The sequence below is a fragment of the Lepus europaeus genome, chromosome X, assembly GCF_033115175.1.
Source record: "Lepus europaeus isolate LE1 chromosome X, mLepTim1.pri, whole genome shotgun sequence".
In the NCBI taxonomy this organism is placed as follows: domain Eukaryota; kingdom Metazoa; phylum Chordata; class Mammalia; order Lagomorpha; family Leporidae; genus Lepus; species Lepus europaeus.
The window spans coordinates 22,001,850-22,012,096 of NC_084850.1; the positions used below are offsets into that span (position 1 = coordinate 22,001,850).

The 10,247-nt window shown below is 48.5% G+C and overlaps 1 pseudogene; it reads right to left on the reverse strand.

Annotated features, from left to right (window-relative positions):
- Positions 1-5,796: 5,796 nt before the first annotated feature.
- On the reverse strand, positions 5,797-6,438 carry LOC133752509 (transmembrane emp24 domain-containing protein 4-like; annotated as a pseudogene).
- Positions 6,439-10,247: the final 3,809 nt, after the last annotated feature.

The window sequence follows — 10,247 nt, forward strand, 5'->3', positions numbered from 1 at the left end:
CCTTTGTGAAACCCTGAAACTGAGCGGCTTGCTGTGCCTGGTGTTAAAATGCTGGATTTCTGAAGCTTGGAACGATAGATAGGTGCCATTTTAAGCTGCTTTTGGGGAATAAAAAATCAGGACTAAATGCCAATACCATTTTATTAAGAATATCATATTTCTGGGGCCGGGGCTGTGGCATAGTGGGTAGAACCACCGCCTGCAGTGCCAGCATCATCCCATATGGGCGCCGGTTCGAGTCCCGGCTGCTCCACTTCTGATCCAGCTCTCTGTTATGGCCTGGGAAAGCAGTAGAAGATGGCCCAAGTCCTTGGGCCCCTGCACCCACGTAGAATACCCAGAGGAAGCTCCTGGTTCCTGGCTTCGGATTGCTGCAGCTCCAGCCATTGCAGCCATCTGGGGAGTGGACCACCAGATGGAGGATCTCCCCCCGCCCTGCCTCTGCTTCTCTCTGTGTAACTCTGACCTTCAAATAGTAGATAAATCTTTAAAAAAAAAAAGAATATCATATTTCTGTTTTCCTTGAGGGGGCCAATATTGTTATGCATACCAGCAGAGTAAACAATAAGACATGACAAATACTTCTTTCAAAGTAGTTTCTATAAACTAAAGTATTGCTAGGTGAAATGATATGATATCTAAGATTTTCTTCAAAATCCTTCAGCAGAAGTAGGATGCTGTGGGCTGAGGCGGGTGTGGAGTTCTAAGGAACCGAGGAAAAACACATGGGGTCTTCAAAAAGTTCATGGAAAGTGCTTATTATAAAGAAACTACACATTTCAATATTTTGTACCAAAATAAACTAATCCTTTAATTCCATGTTTCAACAAACTTGTTTTTAAAGATTTCTATTTATTTATTTAAGAGGTAAAGAGAGAGAGAGAGAGAGAGAGATATGTCTTCTTTTTTTTTTTAAATTTTTGACAGGCAGAGTGGACAGTGAGAGAGAGAGAGATAGAGAGAAAGGTCTTCCTTTGCCGTTGGTTCACCCTCCAATGGCCGCCGCGGTAGGCGCGCTGCGGCCGGCGCACCGCGCCGGTCCGATGGCAGGAGCCAGGTGCTTCTCCTGGTCTCCCATGGGGTGCAGGGCCCAAGAACTTGGGCCATCCTCCACTGCACTCCCTGGCCACAGCAGAGAGCTGGCCTGGAAGAGGGGCAACCGGGATAGGATCGGTGCCCCGACCGGGACTAGAACCCGGTGTGCCGGCGCCGCAAGGCGGAGGATTAGCCTATTGAGCCACGGCGCCAGCCCGAGAGATGTCTTCTATCCACTGTTTTACTCCCCAGTTGGCTTCAATGACCCGGCTGGGTCAGATCGAAGCCAGGAGCCAGGAGCTTCTTCCAGGTCTCCCATGTAGGTGGTAGGGGCCTGAGGACTTGGGCCATCTTCCGCTGCTTTACCAGGCCCAATAGCAGGGAGCTGGATTGGAAGTGGAGCAGCTGAGACTCGACCCAGTGTGTATACGGGATGCTGGTGCTGCAGGCAGTGCTCTTAACTTGCTATGCCACAGCACTGGCCCACACAAACTTGCTGAAGCCCCCTCACAGATGAGACTAGTTCAGCCCTATGTTGGCAATTACTGAAGCTCACTGTTGTGTACAGAGAGGCTTATATTATCCTATTGACAACTACGCATGTTTGAAAATTTCTGTACTAAATCAAAACAATTTCTGTGATGTCATACTGTTCTGCAAAGGTAAAAATTAAAATAGTAAATTCGGAAGTTACTAAACTCTAGGTTAGACACTGTACAGAGTAACAGAACTATTGTAATTCAATATTAATATGGATACTTGACCTGAGATGTTATGGTTTTATCAGATATTTTCCATATGGCATTGTTAATTATTCAGCTTTAGGAAGGAAGGGGCCCAAGACCACAGCTTTTAAAGCATATTTGCTGGGGCTGGCATTGTGGCATAGCAGGTAAAACCTCTGCCTGCAATGTTGGGATACCATATAGGTGCTGGTTTGAGTCCTGGCTGCTCCACTTCTGATTGAGCGCCCTGCTAATGTGCCTGGGAAAGCAGAGAAAGATGGCCCAAGTGCTTGGGCCCCTGCACCCATGTGGAAAACCCAGAAAAGGCTCCTGGCTCCTGGCTTCAGATAAGCCCAGTTCCGGCCATTGCAGCCATCTGGGGAGTGAACCAGTGGATGGAAGACCTTTCTCTCTGTCTCTCCCTTTCTCTGTCTGTAACTCTACCTAATAAATAAATAAAAAATCTTCTAAAAAAAGGAAAACAATTTATTTTAGTTTTTTAATTTGTTTGAAAGGCAGAAAGAGAGATGCTCCCAACACCTAGGGCCGGGGCAAACCTAAGCCAGGAACAAGGAAGTCACTTCAGATCTCCTCCATGGGTGACAGGGATCCAACTACTTGAGCCACCACTGGCTGCCTCACAGGAAGGTGCTGGAATTGGTAGCAGAGCCAGGATTTGAATGCAGGCACTCCAAAAAGTCTGCCCCAAGAGAAACAACTTACATCGCAAGTTCTGCCAAACCAGGGAAAAGCTTGCAGGGGAAATTAAAGTAGCCAGTTTTTCCTAGAACCAGCACAATAGAGTAGGGACAAACGAGGCCTTCCATTCGGCAAGAAAAGCCTCTTTTTTTGGTTGACTCTTAAAAAAAAAAATACTGCATTCGGTCATTCATTCAACTAATACTATTGACTACTTGTACTATGATAATTAAGGAAGTTATCATTTTGTAGAAAAAGAGGGGAAACTCCCTGAAGTTCAGGGAGAAAGTGGCCCTTCTGAGCAAGGCCTGGAAGGATAGGCGCTCTTTACGGTAGCTACCTTTCAAACAGGCAGTGATTGGCAGGAAGTGGAAAAACACATTGAAAGTAAGCGTACAGTCCACGACAAAGCTTCTTACAGCTCCGGTCAGATTGCAGAGGCACAGGACACGAAGAAATAGGGTCTACCTAAGCAAGAACTTCCCTGAGTGGAACAGACAGCTGAGCCACCAGGTGAATCTTGCTAACAAGATGTGCCTGTTACAAGGAAGCAAACAACGGCTGTCTATGGCTGTCTAGGCCCTATCTGAAGGGGAATTCTCAGCCTACCGGCAGGGACACATCAAACTAAGAGACATCCTAAGCTGGCAGTCTACTAAGGTAGCTATACCATGAGAGTCAAACATTCTGGATTTGCTAGGTAACAATCTTTTCTCTCTTTTTAAGATTTATTTATTTGGCAGGCACTGTGGCTCAATAGGCTAATCCTCCGCCTGCAGCGCCGACACACCAGGTTCTAGTCCCGGTTGGGGCGCTGGTTCTGTCCCAGTTGCTCCTCTTCCAGGCCAGCTCTCTGCTGTGGCCCGGGAGTGCAGTGGAGGATGGCCCAAGTGCTTGGGCCCTGCACCCGCATGGGAGACCAGGAGAAGCACCTGGCTCCTGGCTTCGGATCAGTGCAGTGTGCTGGCTGCAATGGCCATTGGAGGGTGAACCAACGGAAAAAGGAAGACCTGTCTCACTGTTCACTCTGCCTGTCAAAAAAAAAAAGATTTATTTATTTGAAAGGCAGAGTTACAGAGAGGCAGAGAGAGAGAGAGAGAGAGAGAGAGGTCTTCCATCTGCTAGTTCACTCCCCAATTGGCCACAATGGCTAGAGCTGGGCTGATCAGAAGCCAGGAACCAGGAGCTTCTTCCAGGTCTCCCACACGGGTGCAGGGGCCCAAGCACTTGGGCCATCTTCTATTGCTTTCCCAGGCCATAGCAAAGAGCTGGATCAGAAGTGGAGCAGCTGGGACTTGAACAGGCACCCATATGGGATGCCCACACTGCAGACAGTGGCTTTACCTGCTATGCCACAGCACCAGCCTCTTAGGTAGCATTGTTTTGTAGACGATTCTTAATTTCTGATAACCTTTTTCTTCTCCAAAAGTGGACACAGTCTTGTCTTTCACTCCTTCATCCACATTCTGTATTAGGCACTATTGGATATATAAATACAACAGGTCCCCCAATCCAACTCCCACCTGAGAGAAGTATTTGCCTTTCAAAACGTGAACACAGATTCAACGATTTGTAGCAACCTGTGTGGTGTCACACAGCCCCTGTTTTCCTAACTGTGGTTGACACGGCTACATGGTCCAAACCCCTCCACAAGGAAGGCTATGCTGCCTTGTACGAGATATGACTGTGGATGGCCTCCAGCCAACAGCTTCTTCCACAGCTGCAGTCTCCTTGCCCAAGCTGGAACCTTTTCTGGGCTAGCTGAAATCTGCTGATGAGAGAGGTAAGGCTATAGAGATGGGGCCATTTGGGCTCTATGCAGGTCATTATGACAAGCAACTGAGACAGAGTTCCTTACTGGGTTGGCCAAGGCTTTGTTGGACCTGCACAGCAGTTCAACTTCTCCCTCCACCCAACATTGCTTCTTTCCCCTGATAAACATGGTGGACCTCAAATTCCAACTCTATGTCTGCTTCCACAGACTCCAACCCATGACAGTTGGTACCGGGAGCAGCCCGGTACTGCTGCTGAGGAAGCAGCCAATAGGATGGGGCTTTTGGAGCGGGAGAACTCATGTCTTAGGTGGGAATGTGAACTTCCTCACTAGCAGCAGGTGCAGCACAGATGGCTTGTGGCTCCAGGCAGCAGTACAATTATTGATTTTTACTGCAACATATTATTTCACTGGATAAATCTGTATGAAGAAGCAAATCGGGTTTCCTTAAAGAAAACATTTACCACAACTTAAATAAAAGGGGAAGGGACTGGCCTTGTGGCGTAGTGGATAAAGCTACTGCCTGTGATAATGTCCACCTCATATGGGCCCTTGTTTGAGTCCCAGCTGCTCCGTTTCTGGTCCAGCTCCCTGCTATGGCCTGGGAAAGCGGTAGAAGATGGCCCAAGTGCTTTGGGTCCCTGCATCCAGGTGGGAGACTCAGAAGAAGCTCCTGGCTTCAGACAAGCCCAGCTCTGGCCATTGTGCCCATTTGCGGAGTAAACCAGCAGATGAACAATCTGTCTCTCCCTCTCTCTCTAACTCTGCCTTTCAAATAAATAAATAAATAAATAAACACATCTTTTTTTAAAAAGCGTTAGGGGAAGTGGGGAGGCAAGAGCATACTCTCCAATTCTAGCTCCATCGGTCTCCTACTCTGAGGCCCTGTGGGCTGGGAAACACAGGTGTCAAATACAACTCCGCTGTTTTATATGGTCTTGAGAACAGCTGTAACATCTGCTTTCTGGCCCAGGGACCACTGACATCCTGAGAGTTGCCATGGCAGTTATCAGAAACGTGTGAATAAACAATGCACATGGACTGCCTTGGTGCTTCCAGCCAAGGACGGGCAGAAACTCTCAACTAGGAAGGAAAATATCTAATTTATCAATCAGTAGTTCTAATATATAGAAAAGCATCTCAGTCCTCTGGGGCTGAGACCTGCCCCTCATTGACATCCACAAAGCCATTGAGGGGACCCGGGAGTGAGCAGCAAACAGAAGGGCGAAGCCTTCCCCGTGGGGCATGCTAGGCGCCCACTGTGTTAGCAGACAGACAGACAGCAGAATGTAAAGGAGAGGTTTTATTCATTTGCTCGTTTTCTGAGAGGACAGGAGGATCACTGGAGGCGAATCAGGCAGGACTTAGTCATGGGTTAGTTCTCCCTCTTCACAGGCCTAAGAAATTCTGAAAGCTTGGATGAGCATCCTGTGTCCTTGAGAACCAGGGTTAACAAGTGGCTGATCTGAAGAGTTTGTTGCCATGGAACCAAATGAGACTTGGATTCTTTTTCATTTTTTTCCCCATCAGAATCCAGACGGATGAGGAATTGGAGGAAGGGCACTATACCAGCTTGTTGGCTTCAAAGAAGCTCTCGGGGAGACACATCTGCCCGATGCCAGTGAGGATGACAGTCCAAGCGATGCACCATCACAGGACTCTGGTTGCTGCTCTCGCTGGTCAGGCAGAAGTGCTCTTCACAGTACCTTTGGCAATCCTGCTCCTTCTGCATCTGTTCCAATTGCTCAATGCTTAGTGGGCACACAGATGTTGCTCCATCAGCTTATCCTTGGGAGCAACCACAGGGTCATTATTGGCCTGCTCCCCAACCTGCATGTCCAGGTGCACACGCAGCTTGCCATCAGCGAAGAAAGGCATCCCCAGTGGAGCTGGAACACAGGCAGATCTGATGGGCCCGGGTGTGTGGCAGGTGACTATGAAGCGGCCCTTGGAGCTGGGGTCCTTCACCTCCACAGGCATGCCAAGGCCAGGGATGGAGGGCACAAAGACCTCCTTCCACTTACCCCACGTCTGGGTGTGAGAGTTGCCAGTGACCATGGTCTTGTTAGGGATTTCCTCAAGAAGTATCACTTCTCCTTCTTGCTGATAGGGAGGTAGAGCCTGCGAGTGCCCACTGCCCACAGTGGTAGCTGCAAAACACTGGCTGATCCATCCCTGGCAGCCGCCCGCCCTGGCACCTGCCATAAAACTTCACTCTCCATGCATGCATGCGTCAGCAGTACAATTATTAAAACTATCATCTGAGGTACACTGGAAATGCACTAGTGGGTTTACACGTGTTCCAGGAAACTTTTTTTTAAAAGATTTATTTATATATTTGAAAGTCAGAGCTACACAGAGAGAGGAGAGGGAGAGAGACACAGAAAGGTTCACCATCCACTAGCTCACTCCCCAACTGGCTGCAATGGCCAGAGCTGCACTGCTCCGAAGCTGGGAGCCAGCAGCTTTTTCCAGGTCTCCCACACAGGTACAGGGGCCCAAGGACTTGGGACATCTTCCACTGCTTTCCCAGGCCATAGCAGAGAGCTGGATTGAAAGTAGAGCAGCCAGGGCTGGTGCCATGGTTCAATAGGCTAATCCTCCACCTGCGGCGCCGGCACACCGGGTTCTAGTCCCGGTTGGCACGCCGGATTCTGTCCCAGTTGCCCCTCTTCCAGGCCAGCTCTCTGCTGTGGCCCGGGAGTGCAGTGGAGGATGGCCCAAGTGCTTGGGCCCTGCACCCCATGGGAGACCAGGAGAAGCACCTGGCTCCTGCCTTTGGACCAGCGCCATGCGCCAGCCGCAGCAGCCATTGGAGGGTGAACCAACGGCAAAAGGAAGACCTTTCTCTCTGTCTCTCTCTCACTGTCCACTCTGCCTGTCAAAAAAAAAAAAAAAAGGAGAGCAGCCAGGACTCAAACCAGCACCCACATGGGATGCCTGCACTGCAGGCAGCGGCCTCACTTGCCACACCACAGCGCCAGCCCCATCCATGAAACTTTTTAAAACCCCTCATATAAGGCATTTGAAAGAGAAAGAATATTAACTACATAACTAACAAGACCAGATGGCTACAATGAACTGCTGAGGGTAACAGGCCTCAGCAGTGAAAGCCAGGTGTAAAAGCTAAGAATGCCCCCAATAGGCTATTTATTTAAAATTTATTTAGACAGAGTGGATAGTGAGAGAGAGAGAGACAGAGAGAAAGGTCTTCCTTTTTGCCGTTGGTTCACCCTCCAATGGCCGCTGCAGCCGGCGCATCGCGCTGATCCGAAGCCAGGAGCTTCTCCTGATCTCCCATGGGGTGCAGGGCCTTCCCGGGCCACAGCAGAGAGCTGGCCTGGAAGAGGGGCAACTGGGATAGAATCCGGCGCCCCAAGCAGGACTAGAACCCGGTGTGCCGGCGCCACAAGGCAGAGGATTAGCCTGTTAAGCCACAGCTCCGGCTACCAATAGGCTATTTTGAAAAGAGCTTTCTTATCTCCTATATGAAAGCAGAGAACTTTGAAAGCCAAACACAGGATTTGATAGTTGGAATAGCTCTATTTCAACTAAAATTCAATTCCCAACCAAGACAAGACCCTGGGTTGGGAAAACCTGGCATGCTCACACGTGAATTGGGTCATTTCCATGAGTGCTTACAAAGATTTTGACTCTCCACACTCCCCTGAACCTCCTGAGATGACCCACATATACCTATTAAGAGGAGCAACCCCTTCCCTTTTTCCCGCCCCCACCAGGGCAGCACTGTAGCTCAGCCGGTAAAGCTGCCGCCTGCAGAGCTGGAATGCCTTGTGGGCACTGGTTCAAGTCCTGGCTGCTTCACTTCCCATCCAGCTCCTTGCTAAAATGCCTGGGAAAGCAGTGGAAGATGACCCAGGTGCTTGGGCCCCTGCACACCTGTGGGAGACCTGGAAGAAACAACTGGCTCTTGGCTTCAGGCTGGCCCAGCTCTGGCCATTACAGCCATTTGGGGAATAAACCAGTGGATAGAAGACCTCTCTCTCTGCCTCTGCCTCTCTCCTTCTCTGTGATTCCACCTTTCAAATAAGTACATAAATAACTGAAAAAGAGGAGCAGCCCCTACTACTTTCACAATGGAACACTATGCAGAGGTTTCTTCCCACAAAGCAACATGTGTTCCCTCTTCCCACCTCCCTTTCAGGATGCTAGTTTGCAGTTAGGATTAAGGGAAGCATAAGCCACCTTGAGGGTGTGCTGGGTTCAGCAAACAAGGATAGGGCTTACACTCCAAAGAAGCTGCAAGAAGTTGGTGGCATATACCCGCAGTCATGACACTGGATTCTGAGGGTGTCTGATAAAGGGAGCAAGGGCAGGGGATATAGAGCATACAATTGGAAGAGTTTATTGACTTAGGGGTTCTTTTCTGAGATACATGATTTCTTTTTTTTTTTTTTAAAGATTTATTTATTTGAAAGGCAGAGTTACAGAGAGGGAGAGGGAGACAGAGAGAGAAATCTTCCATCCACTGGTTCATTTCCCCAAATGGCCACAAAGGCCAGAGCTAGGTCGATCCAAAGCCAGGAGCCAGCAGCTTCCTGTGGGTCTCCCAGGGGGTTGGCAGGGGCCCAAGGACTTGGACCATCTTCTGCTTTCCCAGGCACATTAGCATGGAGCTGGATGAGAAAGTGGAGCAGCCGGGACTCGAATGAGCACCCATATGGGATGCTGGCATTGTGGGCAGCTTCACCTGCTATGCCATAGCACTGGCCTGGAGATACATGATTTCACACCTTATCAAGGACCCCAGAAAATGATGCGAATTTTCAACTAGGATGGTTGCTAGAATTAGGGAAAATAAGGTAGCCCATTCTGGGGGAAGTTGAAATGTCAGAATTGCCATGGCAAATAGTAGAGGAGGGGGTTAAAAGTTCAAAAGAAGTGAGCATGCTGAAATGGATATTACTGTTATAGAGCCCCATGACCCACAAGAAGACTGTTCCATAGGAAGATCCATAGGACACACTATTTAACAAGGCCATCAAGAATGCACTGGTGAGAGGGTTACTTAGATCACCCAGAATTGCAGTGGGGGCTTCCTCTGCAGGCTAAGACTGACAGTAGAAAAAGCTGTTATAGACTAGGCTCACCGATAGCATTGCAGATGATGAGATCCAACACAACCAGAGGCCAGGTGGTGGTACTTAATCATTGGCTGCCAGGAGACTGTAATTATTATAATTAGACACAGTTTGTATGGCAGTCAAGGGAGCCTGACCCAGGAGAGTTATGGAGCTGGTTAATAAAACATACCATCTCTAAGGGCCAAAATTTATGGGCAGCTGAAAGGGGTATTACTCAGCTTGTAATAGCAGAAAACATTGGTGGGGTAGGGAAGGGCAAGGGCAGTTACTTCAATAAAAAATCACGATCCCATGTTCAGTTTCCAAAATTGAACCAGTTTTTAAACCAAAAGCCTACTGATAAAAGAGGTTGGCTGAGTTCCTCGGAGAAAGGACCTTAACATTATTCTCCAAGTTTCTCCTGAAGACACCTCTAGCCACTGATATTTGGATAACTGTACTGGGAAAAGGAAATACTTACAAATACTTACAAAAGATATTCAGAGACCCAAAGTATCATCATGGCACACCGTGAGAGTGAAAACATATAGGAACCAGATAATAAACTGGGCTTTGGCCATGGTCCAGCTCAAGGGAAGCCCACTGGGTTCAAGAACTAGTGGTCACTACCTCAGTCTCCAAGTGCACAATTGGGCAATTGGCACAATCACTACTTTGTGTCTTTGGCCAGTGAGGTAAGAGTTATTACAACAGGGAAAGCCAAGTATAAGCTTATAGATGGATTGGTTATGCAATGCAGGTTTAAGTCAAAAATGGACCGTGGCTGCATTACAGACTCTTGAGTGACGGGTCCTCGAAAGAAAGTGCCAAATGAAAATCTTCCCAATGGGTAGAGCTTAGGGTGATGCACTTTATTGTGTTTTCTTAAGATTTATTTCAAGGCAGAGTTACAGGGACAGAGACAGAGAC